Here is an 11,721-nt window from a genome sequence, read left to right as displayed (position 1 = left end):
GCTTACAAGCGATCTTTCATCTGTCACTTTCAGTGCGCGACTGCTTTCTGGTACTGTGGTGCCGTCACGTGTTAAGGTGCCGGCCCTCGCCGCAGCGCCAAAAGCCAACACAGTAATTCCCGGAGGCTCATCGCGTGCGGAATTTTCCTCGCGTAGGGAAACCACCTGAGCCCTACAGTCAGTGCCAGGTAACGACCTCTGTGAAAACTCGCACGCCTCAGTGATTCTGTCTGAGCTCGGTGCTTCACTGTCTGGCGTTCTTTCACGGGCCGCTGCGATTCTGTCGTTTTCTATCTTTAAAGTACCTTTCTCGAGTGCCTCACAAGCTGTATTCAGATCAGATTTTTCGCACTCTATCTGACCCTGAGCCTCGTCCTTCCCTTTCGAATCGGCATGGCTCTGAGGGTTCGATATTGCCCTGTGGCACATTTCTTTGTTTCCACCGAGTTCAACCAAATCATCGCTATGGTCTTTGTTATGGCTGGTACTGTTACAATCATTTTCCTCTGCCTTTAAATCGACAGATCCTGCCGCCGTTTCTGCTGAACTGGCTGTTCTCTCTACGCTTATACCCGCCTTCTCTTTCCTGTCCTGCGCAACTGTTGTGTCCCTAGCTGCATCTTCACTTTGACGTTTAGAGTCCACCACCATACGTATGCCGAAGAAACGGAAGAGGGCACCTTTTGCTATGTCATAGTTGTCGGCATCCTCATCGGACAGTCGCGCTAATACGGCGCTGACCTCACAAGGGAGGATAGCCAGCAACATCCTTGACCATTCGCCTTGATCTAGCTCCTCTTCCGTACAGACTCGCTCAAAATTCTCGAGGAAAGTTCTGAAGCTTTCGCCTCTTCGAAAAGTCCTCAAACGATCTCGAGCCCTTCGCCATTTCAGAAGCTTTCGCGTTTCTCGCTCCGCTTTTGCTGCCTCTGCCTGAACTTCAGCTAGCTTCACCTCCAATTGCTTCATTTCTCGCTCCACCTCTTTTTTCCTCTTTTGTTCCGCTAATTCCATTTCCTCTTTTCTTCTTCGTTCCTGCAATTCTAATTCTCTTTTTCGTTCCTCTAGTTGCTCTTTTCTTTTCTGTTCCTCTAACTCCTTTTTTCTTTTCTGTTCCTCCAATTCCTCTTTCTTTTTTTGTTCCTCCAATTCCTTTCTTCTTTTGATTTCCTCCCAGTGCTCCACTATCTCCTCATCCTCAAAACCGAGGGCCTCTATCGCACTGACAACCTGCAACCTCTTCATAGTTATCCCACAATGAATCCCTAATTCCCCACATAAGGAGATCAGGTCCATCTTACGCAGCTTTCGCCAGTCCATGACTGCCCTTATGTGCTCGGTAACAATGTAATCGCAAGTCTCTCAAGGATGGTGCAGCGCAAGGTTCAAATTCGAACAGGCTGCTGCAACCAACTTACACTACCAGGAAGAGCATCACAAACGCTAAGCCTGGCAACACTCAAGGAGAGAAGGCAATACACTCACCAAAACCGGAGCACGGACACCACGCAGACGATTCCACCGCTGCCAACCAGTTGTTGCGACCCGGGTAGCATGGCCGGTGACCGGTGATTGGACGAGGAGTATGGGAGACTGGGTTTAGAGGAAGGTAACGAAAACTTTATACACTTATTTACATTATTTACAAAACAGGACTGAGAATGGCTCTCAGTGGAAGGGGAACGTCTTCGTCAACCGTAGTCGACTGGAGCTAGCAGGCTTCTCTCGGCCACACTCACGGCCGAGTTAAATATCGTTCGGTTTCCCCAGATCCCTGGCTGGGGAATAATGGTCGACGAACACTGTCCAATCGGATGAACCGAAGGGGACGTTCTTGTTACCGCCCACGGCTGGGCAGGTGCGGGTTTTTCCACTCTCTCGCAGCTGGTTGATGAGAGGAGGAGATGTTGACTCATCCAGCGCTGCGGGATAGGAATCTCCCGAAGTCCTCCAGCAGGTGAATAAACTTGCTTCCCCGCCGATTTCCCAGAACGCGAGTCGGGGCCACAGAATTCTTCAATTAGCCGCCAGCGTGACCGGCGCCGGCCCGTAGCCTCCTCTGTGGTCGCCCGGACAATACCTCCGATCAAGGAATTTCGCTGGGGTTATTGCTGACAATGGCCCCTGGCATTCTTGCTACACTAATCCGCTGAGGCTCGGAGGGGCATTCCAAGCATCCCACTTCCCATGGTCGTCGCGGGGTTGTCGGCCTCGATGAATATTCATGGTTGCTACTGGTCTGGCCCACGTGGCTAGAAGTACGGTCACAACACCGCCGACCCCGTCTCCTGCCCGCGCCTCCGTGGATTATTCAACGCCGGTCGACGACGACCTGGTAAGCTGCTGAACCATATATTATCGGATAGAACATTCTTCCGCAGTGTGCTTTGCCTTGCGCTAGGTTAATAAACGGTTTCCTAGCGTACTCTGTTCGTTGCCTACTTCGTCCGAACCCGCCGTGGCTGTGACTTTGCGCCACGGGTTGGGGACACGAGAACGCCCGCGCATAGCTGGCATGGAAGCGCGCCTTCCCGGCCGGCTGCACGCGAGCGACCCCATACATTTTATTTGAGGAAACGCCTTCCACTTGCTACATTCATTGCTGACGAAGTCATCTGGCTTGAAATGTTTCGAGCATACTTTAATTGATTGGTCAATTACAAAATTAGGGCCCGGGTCTCTCTATATAGAAATAATCCAGTTCTTGAGCAGTAGACTGTCTCTGGGATACTTGTGATAGGACACCTGCAAAAGATGTATACGGCTTTGAGAGTGTGGTGTGACTTCTTTTTTCTTACTTTCCAGTCGATTATCTTTCATGTAAAAATGGTTATTATACTGACTGAGTTGATCAACGTAACAAATAAAATTTATATACTCACTACCTGTGCTTTCTTTCTTTATTAAGTGTTTCCTTCCTAAAAAATGGTTTTCTGTGCTATATTCTCCCGTGCTTTGGTTTTTAAAAAATTCACTGTGTTACGGGAAGCGAAATCGATAGCTCGCGCCAGTATAAGCACACAAAATGAAATCGCTCGCGCGAGCACATGCCGCAACGTTGTCGTAGCGGTGCTATGGACAAAGCACACTGCTGCTGATGGCGAGGTCGCCTGTATAATATTTCCTGCGGCGACCGAATTTATAACCGCGAAAGGCACAAACAAGCGTGTTGTGTGATGCTAGTGAGAAACGGTATTCTAAGCTCTGGTCAAAATGCATCGCTAACATAAGGAATCTCTTGGTTCCTTAATGTAGCTCCAGGATTATCACAGGCAGTACGAAAGCTCACAGGCGACCACAGCGCATACCCGCGCCGCCAACGAAGGCAAAGTGAACGAGTAGGTGAAGTGTGCACGCAGCTTGCATTGACCGCCTACGCCAACACCGTCGTTCATTCGGCTACACAAGCACGAGCGAACAAATAAGCGGCAAGTTTCGTCGGCGCATTTTTCAAAAAACCGCAACGCTCTATCAAGCTTGAAGGCTGTCAGTAGCCACCACGTCGTTTCTAATAATGTTCGTGCGTAGTCAGGTTGGCGTGTGCTTCGGCACCTTCGCGAAGCAGACGGAGTTAGACGGAGCATTTCGTCCACATGCGGTACTACTGTGCGTCCTTTTCAAACGCATACAGCTCCTGCAACAAAGTTACAGTCGATCAGAAAAAAAAAACGTCCTCAATTGAATTCATGGTCTGTGACGAAGCGCGTACCAGAAAACTTGCATCCACTGCGGTATACGGGCCAGAGCAAACGTGGACGTACAGTGCATACCTTTCCGCCATTCGCGTCGCGATATCCGTGTTGGTGGCATTGTGGAATACAGCAGGAGTTGACCATCCTGAAGTGCTTTAGATGACGCCAGAATCAGTGGTACCAGCGATTTAGGCAGACTAGTACGGCGTACTGCCGTTAATCCGTGCGGTGACCGAATCGGACGTCTTTTGCCGCGTTTTCCCAACATGGCGCCGGCGCGGTATGGTTCCGGTGGCCGCCACAGGTGGCGTATTTTTCCATGGGGTATATTGCGAGCTGCGTTTACTTTTCTTTTCCACTCGTACGTGCAGCCGGGTGTCATTTTTCAATGGTTCCGGTAAATCCAGGCAAGTGTTAACGTACTCCTCAAGGAACGCGACTGCAATTTTGGGAGCTATGTTCGCTCGAATAAGCCAATACTTTGCCTAAAGGAATTTTTTAAAGTCTGCAGCAGTCAGATACGAAAATCTCGTTATAGTTTGCCCGTGTATACAAACGGCTGTAAGAAATTTTCTGTTAGAAAAAATAGTGCAGGTGTTTTAACGCAAAGCCTCAAGGAACCCCAACAGCCTTCATTTGTACTGCTCCCACCTTTCAGGCTTCGTGTCGGTGCTAGCACAGGGGAAGCGCCACAAACGACCTGTCTTTCTTGTGAGTGGAGGCTTTGTGCTTTTTTACCGCTCAGTATGTATCTGGTTTCTATTTAGCATTTGTCTATTTTCATGCGTTCAGCAACCAATTTTTTATTAAATGCCCATCTCTTACACATGCTCAGACGAAAATGCAGCACACTACATTCACAAGACAAGCGTTCCGCCGCAATCCCGCACTCGACCGGATGGGCTGCGCACAGAATCACGTGACGGCTCGCCCAGATTTCATTGGCTATCGACGCTCTCCGGTGCGGCAGCGTCAGGGGTTTTTTTGTATTTCACTGCGACAAATACTGGGTTTTCAGCGAAAATGTGCTTTCTGCCGGCAAAACTTCGCCCCGATGCAGCTGACGCCATCTAATCGGCCGGAAAAACGCCCAGTGCGGGCCAGCTCCGCCGGAGACGCTGTGGTGGCTAGAAACGTACAGTTTCTCAATGGCACCCCGAGAGGAAAAGCTGGTGCCACCGTCTATGCGCTTTTAAAGACCACGTCATACACCACAGGGATGCCGGGAAGTCAAGGATTCGTGTTTAGCTTGGTTAGTGTTAATCCGAAAATTTGGATTCTCCCTCAGAATTGGTAGCTGCGCAGCGATGCTCTCCTCTGTGCGCAGATTAAGTTATTTTAATCGTGCGTTTTTCACTTCTTAAATAAATTTAACGAAAGCTCCGTGTTAGGCTGGCACGGAAACTTCAAGCAGCTTATCGTTGAGGTTTGCCGCGAGAAGAGTCGTATTATACGGCTGAATCCGCATTTCGTGCCCAGCAATAGCCAAGCCAAATACGAAACCTCATCCTGCCATTTCTGCGCCGCCCCTTGGCGCATAAGGAGCAGCGCAGCCAGTTTTCCCCCTAAGTAATTTTGAGAAACTATGGCTAGAAAGACGCGCAAGCATTTTTATTTGGCTTGGCTTGGCCACATTGATGGTGTGGCCCACGCCTTCATTTTGGCTACATCGCGCCGAAATGCATGCTAATTCGCGAAGCTAGCAGGCAAAGCATATCCTGCAGTGCGCATATCTCGTCGGAATAGCCAAAAATTGTATCATAGCGCCGAGAATACCTGCGCTATCGGAAATTCTAAAAAGGGATATGGATATTACTTACGGTGCGCTATGTGCCTCTAAATAAACAAAGAAGCTTGCAGTAATAGTTTAAAAATATACTACTCAGTATTAGAAGGCAGCCTACTAGTTAGCATATCTTATCTGTATTCTGATGGGCTACGCCACTGACTATGACATGCCGAATAAAGCGCTTTTCTATATCAGAAAACTATTGTTAAATATTACAGAAAGTCTTAGACGAAACACAAGGTATAGTGCCAAAGTGATTCGTTTGTGAAATTTCTTTGGCATGGTTACAAAATCAAATGCGATGTAGTTATGCGTCACGAGTGCCGTAACGAAGAAAAAGGAGGAAACGCTGGAAGCATGGAACCAGCCTTTGTCAAGGCTGGGGTTAACAACCAGAAAAGAAAGCTATAGACACGTTTCGATCACAGCAGAAGCGCCAGTGTCAGTTGGTCTCTCTGAGTCAAAATTTATCACACCAGAGGAGCATTACTGTTCTGCGTGTCGCAGGGATTCAGTAAACAGCAGGAAGAGGTCACGGAGGCAACGCCTCCATTTGTAAGCTCTCTACACTTACCGCAACCTCACAGGTCAAGCTCTTCGAGGGTGATGTATAGGTGACGGAATTTCGCTCCATTTTCTCGAGCAGAGATCGGAGGATTTTCAAGCCTTTAAGACATGGATCCCCAATAGGGGCAACTGGTTGAGTTGCGAAGTCCTTAATTAGCTTGTAGACACTATGGCCTACACCGCGCAACGAGAATTTGTAAAATATGTGAAGTACAGTTCGTCCTAGGCTACCACTGTTGATGGCACAGACAATATCAATGGCGACCAGAAGTTCACCCTTTGTATGCGTTGGGTGCAGAGCAAGACGCTCGAAGTCGAGGAGAGCATCTCGTCCTGTGTATTACGCGCCTGACAGCAGAGCCGAGGCAATGTACTCGGCCATCAAGGACGTGACACTACGTCTTGACCTTTACTTTCACTGTTTACGTGGTCCCAGCTTTGATGAGGCGGCGAATAAGGTGGAGCCGTTTTTCAGGTGCAGAGAAAAGAATAAGCGACTTTGAGCCAAGCTGTCTATACGTAAAGTGTAGCAATCACTGCCTAGACCTGGTACTGCATGAGGTTAGCTGGAGTTGCAACGTAAATTAAGACACTCTCAGCGGCGTTAAAGGCGTTTTCAATGCAATCCTTGATTCTAAGGAGCGGGAAAGAGTTTATGCAGACATTATAATAATTCATACAGGCCGCGAGGTGGTCATAGAGATAGGGTCAAGTCTAAATAACTTGCAGCCACTTTACATCACGGAAGCCAACAGTCACGGAAACCAAGGAGCATAGGGGATGTTTTTCCTTTTTTTTAATTAAAAATAATTTGCGATATTCAGAGACGGAGACTAATGGGGTGATTGTTTTTTTTTAAATGTAGTCGATTCCAAAGCTGAGGGAAAGCAACCACATGTCGCCCGTGGGATCCGAAACGACGACCTCCGAATTTGACGTCCAGTTCTCTACCAACCGAGCTACGGTGACGGTCCTTCTTTGCCTGTTGGCAACCATTGTCGGCTGTCAGCTTGTGTACCAGGTATGTAGCCATGCAGAGGTAGTCCCTAAATGACCCGCTTTTTCGGTGCCGTGTACCAAAGCAGTGAATATACACGATTTTAATTTCGATAACTGGGCGCCACCATGTTTGTTTTACTCGAGCGCCGCCTACCGCCGACGCCATCGTGGGCTGATAATCTGCTGTCCGTGGGCTGCAGACGAAGCAGTGTGTGCTCTCTAGAAGTGTCATCTCCCGTTTTATTCCTGCCAGATCTATAAATCGCGCGGGAAGGCTCGCCTCGTGTCCATCCACGTGTGTACTATGCTATTAGCGCCTGCAACAACCAACCGAGAGCAGGCGACCATTCTTCGACGGAGCGAACGGTCAGCATCGTTGAGTGCCATGCTCGCAGTTGACGCGTATAGTTTCTGTCCCCGGTTGCCTCTAGGGCAAACGTGGCATGGTGTTGCATCTCGGAAAAACGCAAGCAACGTGTGTTCAATCTCAACATCGCGGAGAGCAATCGAATATCTTAGTTTTTCGTGGAGCACAGTTTCTGATGAACGCTCTCGCTGCCTGCTTGGCCATGGTGAATGTGACAATTTAGATGCAGAGCGTGTTCAACTTAGTATCTTAATACAATGATTTCGCCTGAACAATGTCGGAATAAATGTCCCATGGCATTTTTCATCATGCCTGTTATTTATAGCACAACTGTGCGTCTTGTGCAGATCCCTTCAGAAGTAGTGTAGCCTGTAGCCTGTGCCACTCTTGGTTGTTGAACCTTAGAAAACCAAAAAATCAGACCTTCAGAAATGCACATGAGTGTCTCTGTAATAGCTGAAATGCGCAACTGCTTTGCATTTAGATTGTTTTAACACTAATAAATGAGTGAGTACTTGCTGAACACTTCAATGACCTTAGCAGTGTTTTTGCATTACACATATAAGGTGTGCTATAAGAAACTGCAACAAAGAATCTTATTTCCTCTACTACAGTCAAGAGAAATATTTACCTTGCGTTCGGCATATCATTGCCTGACATAAGACACAACACGAGATATTTGCAATCAAAGGAATGCAGGCCTGAATTTGCCACTGGGATGCTACTTCATAAACAAGCACATTGGCCATGTTCATTCCTAGAATGCACTGGTGAAGCTACCCCACTACTGTCACTGTATAAACAGTTGTTGAATGTCAAGTTTTGATGGTGTAATGGAGGAGCATTTAAGAGAATATACAGTACGGTTAGCTGGAACAGCTGGCACTCTGAATTTTGTAATAAATTGGGGAATGTATAAGAACCCCAGGGATTGCAATTAATCAAGAATCCTCTTCTGCAGCGTGCTTCATAACCCAAGTTCAGCTTTGGCGTGTCAGAGGAGACAGTGCATCTTCTACCTTTTGCGTATTATCTGCAAGCACTTGCGTGGAGATTTCCCTGGTGATGCTGCTAATGAGCTGGGGGTTTGTGGTATAGTCTTGTCCTGAAGCAAAATCAGTTTTGACCTGAAGTTCTAGCTATTTATCTGAAGCACCTCGCGTACTTTCGCTTGCGTGGGGACTTTGTTGTGGCAGTGTGCAAGTGCTTGCAGGGGGATTTGCGTATAGGTGAGGTGACCGGTTGGCTGAGATACTTTGTCACACTAATTGTCTGAAGTAGGAACATTTACATTACCGGAGAAACCAGCATTCAGATTCACTGTTTTTTTCCTACAAGCTTGGGAACTTTCTCAAGGGTGACTGAGCTCGTGGTGGGGGTGAGGGCATTCTCTGTGAACTGTCTGCTTCTGAGCTTGCGTGCTCCTATATAGATATACTGTAATGTCTCGACTGTCTACGAGGGCGCCGGTGCGTCTCATTGATGACAAGTATACCGTGGAGCGCATAAAGGCGGATGCAACCATGGCCTGGAAACAAGCACTCGTCGACGAGGGTTGCCGTAGAGCGTGGCCGTACACGGAGCTCAAGTTCGCATCGTTTCGAGTGTCCGGATGAGGCAGAAGATATACAAGGCTACCCGAGAACGGCGACCTCGCCCAGGTGCGACGGCGTGGGCATAACACAAGCAACGCTGGCTTCGCGCCGGGGTCGGTTTACCGAAACCCGCCGTTTGGAGAAACGTACACATCGCCGAGAAGCAAGCCTACAGGAGGACGAGCGGACCCGCCGAGGACACGATCTTCCAAGTTCGCAGCGTGAGAAACAGCGGTTGCCTGCGGAAGGCTGGTGGTGTGTGTGCTCACGTGCTGTGGCTTACGTGCAGGAATTCGAGGGCGGGCCTTTATGGTGCCGTGTGAAAAGAATGGCAATTTGTGCTTTTCGATTGGTGCGTGCCCAACGACAACAAATTCCCTGCCTAGGGACCTAGGGACATTACAAGGCTTAAAACCCGGTGTTTCCGCCTCGTAAGAGGCAGAATTCTCTGAAATCTCCATCTGTAAAGATGTAAATAAATTCTAATTCGCCTACGAGAGCTCCTCGCCTCCGAGGTTCCTCGACGCCTCGCTGGTCTTCGCTACCCTCGACTCGGGCCCAACGTCCGGCGTCTTGACAATACCCTGAGATAAAAATTTTGTTGCCTGAAGCATTGGTCTTTCTGCTCATCTAACCTTACATGCTTGCGTTTTTGTGGTGAAATAAGTGGCGAACACTGCAGTCATGAAATAGCACTGTGAGATGTCCTTGCAACCTGAAGTAATATTATTGCACGAGCCGAGGCACTCACTGTATTATAACTTATCACCCTACGCAGACAGATTTGGTGAGACACCACGACCTCTGTCAGAATTCTGTGTAATAATATAGACATGCCTAACACACAGCCTCTCCTGCGTAAGCGCTCCCATCTAGTGCACCACTCTGAACTGCTGCTACATGATGGATTTTAATAATCATGAACCTGATTCTTTTTATGCTGCATTCCTGCCTTTACTTTTGTACTGACATACCAGTTGGTAATTTTTTAATTGTAACTTAAATATGTAGTGCTTTGTTTAAAAGTTAAGTCTACCTCTTTTTACTTACGATTTCGCTTTAAAGGCTGTAGCTAGGCTCAGCATAAATTTCAAAACCAACTCGTAACAAGCATAAAAAAATTTCACACTGAATGCAGCTTCTACTAGACAAACAGAGAGCAGCCACAATTTGCACCTACCTGCTCACCATGTACCCTTTGGAATATTGTTGGCACTGCATCGGGTTTCAAAAAGTTCCTGGTGTGGCTGCTGTAAAAGCATGACTGCTCAAAATGGCTTGATCAGATCCTCTGCCCTATATGTAACTAGGCAGTAGTGTCGTAATATTGCTTAGCCACTTTTGCAGAAAGTTTTTATTGTTCTGTGGAATTCATGTACCGTTTCAATGCCAGGCCTACAATACGTATATAGCGCTAAACGTAAGGCTCCACGAATTAATGCTTGTCATGCGTGCCGCATGCGTACAAAACATCTTAACGAAAATAACACGCGACAGTGCCGTTGTGAATTTTCCGGAGAAGAACATTACTCACACATGAAGCGAAATGCCCGATCACTTTTGACACCTTGTTTTGCATATGATGCACGATGGCGGCACTCTTCTGAAACTCTGTGCAAGAGCGAGGCAAAGCGGTAGATCGCGTCGCGCGGAGTCACAGCGTTCTGCGTGCCTACGGCACCTACTGGGAACTGACAGGCGAGCGCATATGAGTGGACGGTTTTGTTTTCAGTGTTCTTTTGCTTTTGATCCGTGTTCTTTTGCTTCTGAGAGAAGGCGCGCTTACTTTCCCCGCCGACTGCCCTGGCGGTTTCGGGTGTCCGCTTCAGCGCCGCAATTCGCCACGAACGCTGCCGACGGGTCTAGTGTCCAGTTTCTTGTACGCGATCGACCGACGTGCGCACAAGAAATATGTTCGACCAATGTGCGCACCAGAGACGACTGGCGTCTGCAGTGCTTTTCCGGCACCGAATCAGACCCCGAAAAACAAAACTAGCAGAGAAGCCAACGCTCGTGCGAAAGACCGCGGACCGAGCGGCGGGAGTGAGTGATTCCGAAGTACACACGGCACGGTGAGACGTGTAATGCAGTGCATATTGGGCGTATTAAACTGCCGTATCTTAATTCTGTCCTGCAGTCTACGCTGTAAGTAGCAATGAACTAGCACCCCTCGGTAACCTACAGCTGCGACAGCACACGAAACGAAAACGAAACTTTCTTAAGTTCTCGTAACCAAGTTCTCAAGTTCTCTGTTATACTTCTGCATTATTCTAAGTTTCCAATGATAAAAAAATTAGGTGTAATGCTTGAGCACCTTCTTCGACGTTTAAAGTTCTGGAGGTTTATTTTTAATGTGTTATGTGTCGCTTTATTGAAAATGATCGCTTAATTTTCAATTGCGCGAACCACAAATAAGTACAGGCAACTATGGGAACAACAAGATGGCGATGCTCGAGTGTATGCATGAGTGTAAGACAACCTCCACACCGCGCTTTACATACTCGCGAAGGGCCTGTTGAGGATTTGCGGGGTCGCAGCGGAGCACGAGAGAAAGACGACCAGCGTGGCAGGCTTCTAGTTCCGAACTGCCCGTGCCGGGCGTGCGCCCCGGGCACGCGCTGTCCATCTTTATTTTCTTCTAGCGCGCGCTGTAACGCCCATCTCAGCGCCGGCGCTTTATAGCGTCGCCGGGCGCTATAGGGCCCCCCGCCT

General features: G+C 48.3%; 1 pseudogene; it reads right to left on the bottom strand.

The window, feature by feature from the left end:
* Positions 1 to 8,429: 8,429 nt before the first annotated feature.
* On the bottom strand, positions 8,430 to 10,710 carry LOC149358046 (uncharacterized; annotated as a pseudogene).
* Positions 10,711 to 11,721: the final 1,011 nt, after the last annotated feature.

This window comes from Amblyomma mixtum, chromosome 3, assembly GCF_055824585.1.
Source record: "Amblyomma mixtum isolate Tamu chromosome 3, ASM5582458v1, whole genome shotgun sequence".
Lineage (NCBI taxonomy): Eukaryota > Metazoa > Arthropoda > Arachnida > Ixodida > Ixodidae > Amblyomma > Amblyomma mixtum.
The sequence above is the reverse complement of the archived record's forward strand: the minus strand, read 5'-3'. Positions and strand labels throughout refer to the sequence as shown.